This window comes from Malus sylvestris, chromosome 5 (assembly GCF_916048215.2).
Source record: "Malus sylvestris chromosome 5, drMalSylv7.2, whole genome shotgun sequence".
NCBI classification, from domain to species: domain Eukaryota; kingdom Viridiplantae; phylum Streptophyta; class Magnoliopsida; order Rosales; family Rosaceae; genus Malus; species Malus sylvestris.
The window spans coordinates 42,619,736-42,624,541 of NC_062264.1; the positions used below are offsets into that span (position 1 = coordinate 42,619,736).

Here is a 4,806-nt window from a genome sequence, read left to right on the forward strand (position 1 = left end):
CTTGTGCCAACACACCGCAACAAAATGGTGTAGCTGAGAGAAAGAACCGGCATCTTGCAGAAGTTTGTCGAAGTATGCTACATGCAAAGAACGTACCGGGAAGGTTTTGGGCTGAAGCAATGAGGACTGCAGCCTTTGTGATCAACAGACTTCCTCAACCGAGGTTAGAATTTGTTTCGCCCTTTGAGAAACTGTGGAACATGAAACCTACAGTTAGCTACTTTCGAGTATTTGGCTGTGTATGTTATGTATTTGTTCCTAATCATTTACGGAGCAAGTTTGACAAGAAAGCTGTTAGATGTATCTTTGTGGGATACGACAGCCAAAGAAAGGGGTGGAAATGTTGCGATCCAACAAGTGGAAGATGTTACACTTCACGAGATGTGGTGTTTGATGAAGCGTCTTCTTGGTGGTCCTCAGAGAAGGAGGTGCTACCAGACTCTAGAGAATTTGGAGAAAAGCTGCAACAGAAGATGGGGGAGCATACTATCCAACTCTAACCAAGTTCAGATGAATCAGGAGATCCAAATGGCGATGATGTTGAACAAAGAGCGGCTCAGAATCCTTGGCAAACTGGCATGTATCAACAACCAAATGAAGAAGGTGGGCCTAGTGAAACGGAAGAATCAACTCCACTCCGAAGGTTAACAAGAACACGAAGGCCAAATCTTAAATACGCCAATGCAGCCATAATTGAAGAAGCAACAGAGCCTGAGACGTTCGATGAAGCATCGCAGAGTTCTGAGTGGATGACAGCTATGAAAGAAGAGATCGATGCACTTCAGCAAAATCAGACTTGGGATATCGTGCCAAAGCCAAGAGATGTGAAACCCATATCCTGCAAGTGGGTTTACAAGATAAAGCGCCGTCCAAATGGCTCAATCGAGAGGTACAAGGCACGATTGGTAGCTCGTGGTTTCTCTCAACAGTACGGACTAGACTATGATGAAACATTTAGTCCAGTGGCGAAACTTACAACAGTACGAGTCCTACTTGCACTTGCAGCTAACAAAGATTGGAATCTATACCAAATGGATGTGAAGAATGCTTTCTTGCATGGAGAGTTAGATCGGGAGATCTACATGATGCAGCCAATGGGCTTTAAAAGCGAAGCTCATCCTGAGTACGTGTGCAATTTAAGGAAATCACTCTACGGTTTGAAACAAGCACCAAAAGCATGGTACGGTAAGATTGCAGAGTTTCTCACACAAAGTGGTTATTCAGTAACACCTGCAGATTCCAGCTTGTTTGTCAAAGCCAATGAAGGAAAGCTAGCTATCGTGCTAGTGTATGTGGATGACTTAATCATAACCGGTGATGATGAGGCAGAAATTCTTCGAACAAAGGAGAATTTATCAGTCCGTTTCCAGATGAAGGAACTTGGTCAACTCAAGCACTTCCTTGGTCTAGAGGTTGATCGCACACAAGAAGGAACATTTCTCTGTCAACAGAAGTATGCCAAAGATTTGTTGAAGAGGTTCGGAATGCTCGAATGCAAGCTGATTTCGACGCCGATGAAGCCAAATGCCAAAATGTGTGCACATGAAGGAAAAGATTTGGACGATGCGACGATGTATCGACAATTGGTAGGTAGTCTGATCTACTTAACCTTGACTCGACCTGACATTTCTTATGCAGTTGGTGTGATGAGTCGGTACATGCAAAATCCAAAGAAGCCTCACTTGGAAGCAGTTCGACGAATACTGAGATATGTGAAGAGTACAATTGATTATGGTTTTTTGTACAAGAAAGGTGAAGACTGCAAGTTAGTTGGTTACTGTGATGCTGACTATGCAGGAGATCATGACACCAGGAGATCAACAACTGGGTATGTGTTTAAGCTTGGTTCCGGAACAATATCTTGGTGTAGCAAGAGACAACCAATGGTGTCTTTGTCAACCACAGAAGCAAAGTATAGAGCAGCAGCAATGGCAGCTCAAGAGAATGCATGGCTGGTACAGTTGATGAGTGATCTACATCAACCAGTAGATTATCCAGTACTATTGTACTGTGATAACCAATCGGCAATTCGCTTGGCGGAAAATCCAGTTTTTCATGCAAGAACCAAACATGTGGAGGTACACTATCATTTCATTAGAGAGAAGGTCTTGCAAGAAGAGATTGAGATGAGACAAATCAATACAGATGAACAAGTTGCAGACTTGTTCACTAAAGGTTTGAGTACCAGCAAGTTTGAAAAGTTTCGTCGTCAACTCAGCATGGAGAAAAGAATGAGCTGGTGTTGAGGGGGAGTGTTGAAAATCAACACCAGCCCAATTGGTGTGGCCTAAGACAAGTGATCCAATCCAAAACCAATGCATGCAAAAGCTAGAAAAATCTAGCAATCTTTGTCGGCAAAAGTAGCTGGAAGATTCTAGCAATTTAAGTTGGTTATCCACCTAAATATCTAAGCTAAAGAATGTATTAGAAGCTAGGAGAACTCAAAGCTTTTTAGGAAAGCAAGTCGGTTTGTTGTGTGGGTAATAATATGCTAGAAAATTCTAGCATTATTTATGTCGGCAATCACACCTATAAATAGGTGTGTGTGTGTGTAAGCTTGTAACAAAGTGTGAAAGCAATCAAGAAGAAGAAGTAAGAGAGAGCCAAGTGAGAGTGAGAAGTAAGGGTAGTCTTGTAGGAGTGTGATTGTTCTAGTGAAAGAGTGTCCTTGAAAGTGTGTGTTGTAATATTTTGTGAGTATAATACAAGTAATTTGTTTACTTGTGTTGTATCTCCAACACTTGTGTTAGAGTTGTGTACTCTAAATTTTTCCTCAATAGGCAGAACCCAAAAAATCAACATGGATGTTTATGAAACCTTTCACATGGCAAATGTGGATGGTGACTGTTTCCATCTTAATCTACACAGTGTTCATCGTATGGTTCCTGGAGCGCCCGTCAAATCCAGAATTTGGTGGCCCCTTGAAGAATTAGATTGGCATAGCAACTTGGTTCACCTTATCCTCTTTGTTCTTTGCTCACAGTAAGTACAAATTTTGTACATTTCACTACCAAAAAAGTGAGTATTAGAATCGCTTCTTTAGAGGCGAGGGGTGGATTGTCCCTGACATACGCCCCTATTTGGCTTTGTAGCGACCATTCTAAACGCCCCTACCACTCATTTCTTCTTCGTAATGTATGTTAACCAATGACGATCTAAACTTTTCAGGACAAGCCTAACTATGAAAATAGTCGGGTCCAAAATTGTTTGAGAATTGATCTTATCCTCATTGTTGTAAACCTATGTTTTTATTTCACAGAAGAGAAAATCTACAGCAACTTAACGCGAGTGGTGGTCGTAGTTTGGCTCTTTGTTGTACTGATCCTGACCTCAAGCTACACCGCTAATCTCACTTCAATGCTCACCGTTCAGCGACTGAAACCGAATGCAACATACATCAACTCTGACTCGAAAGTTGGTTGCGACGGGGACTCATTTGTCATTGAGTACCTGCGGAATGTCCTTAGATTCAAAAACATCATCGAAGTGAAAAGTGAATACGACTACCGGAAAGATTTCAAAAACAAAACTATAGAGGCCGCCTTTCTTGAACTCCCATATGCAGAAGTCTTCATGAATGAGAAATGCGAATGATATACTGCCATTGCACCCACCTATAGATTTGGAGGCTTGAGCTTTGTGAGTAATGAATAAATTGTTCACATTCTATTTCTTTCTGCGCGTACAAAATACGAATAAATGCATAAATAGAACTGGTTACAAACTTTTGGTTGAAAATATCACAATAGAAGTTACCATATTTCTGACCAACATAGCGAAACTAATAAAATCGCTTTCGTGTTCACCTTGCAGATATTCCAGAGAGGTTCTCCAATAGCGCGTGATTTCACAAAGGTGATTCTAGAGCTGTTGCAAAATGGAGATGTGAAGAAGCTACAAAATGAATGGTTGACTCCCAAGGAGTGTCCAAGAAACACAACTTTGAACGAACCAGAAAGCTTGACCCTCAACAGTTTTACAGGCCTCTATGTAATATCAGCTGCTACTTCCACCTTATGTTTTCTGCTCTCTTATACTATCCGGCTGAGGAGGTTTCAGCATCAAGAGGCAGCAGAACAAGGCAGTGCAAGTCCGTGCGCGAGCGGAGAAACACTTTGGAACAAGGCAGTTAGAATGGCAAAATTTTTGTGCAATAGAGAGATTAATGTTCCAACCAGAGCTCCAACTTTAGCACATTACGCAGAAGAATGGAGTTCTCCAAGGTGGGAGCCACTGTCAAAGCTACATAGGGGCAAGGAGGGGCGGCCGCCCCTCCGGTCGTCAGAAATCGCCATGAAAGCAAGAATTCGGCCCCTCCGATCTTTCTGAACCTACTGAAATCTGGGGACGCTGCGCTACTGAGTTTTAATTTTATTTATGTGGTCTTCTTTTAGAAACGCACTACCAGCGCACCATTTTAATTCTCTTCCCTCTCTCTCATTTGTTTAGACTGTAGAAATACAAAAGGTTGATGTTTGTTATTGTTCTTTTTCAATCCTTGTTATTACTTCTAGTATTTAAAATTATAATACAAAAGATTGATGTGGAACCAAAAATATTCACAAGGCGACACGTTGATTTTTGACAAAAGAAGACAAAACTACCCTTGGGGCATCCCGGGATTCCTACGCGCAAGCAGCGGGCAATTATCCCTCAACCAAGTCAAAAGTGCCCAAAATAGGTATCAACTTAAAACCTAATTTATTCTTATATTTCCTATTTCATTATTTAGCTAATCAATTAGCTAAATAGAACTGGATTGAAATTGTACGGCGAAGCTTTGCTCTTTGGCGATGTTGTTGAAGC

The 4,806-nt window shown here is 41.5% G+C and overlaps 1 pseudogene; it reads left to right on the top strand.

The window, feature by feature from the left end:
• The window catches only part of LOC126622937 (glutamate receptor 2.7-like), a 30,501-nt pseudogene extending 25,956 nt beyond the window's left edge, over positions 1–4,545 (top strand).
• Positions 4,546–4,806: the final 261 nt, after the last annotated feature.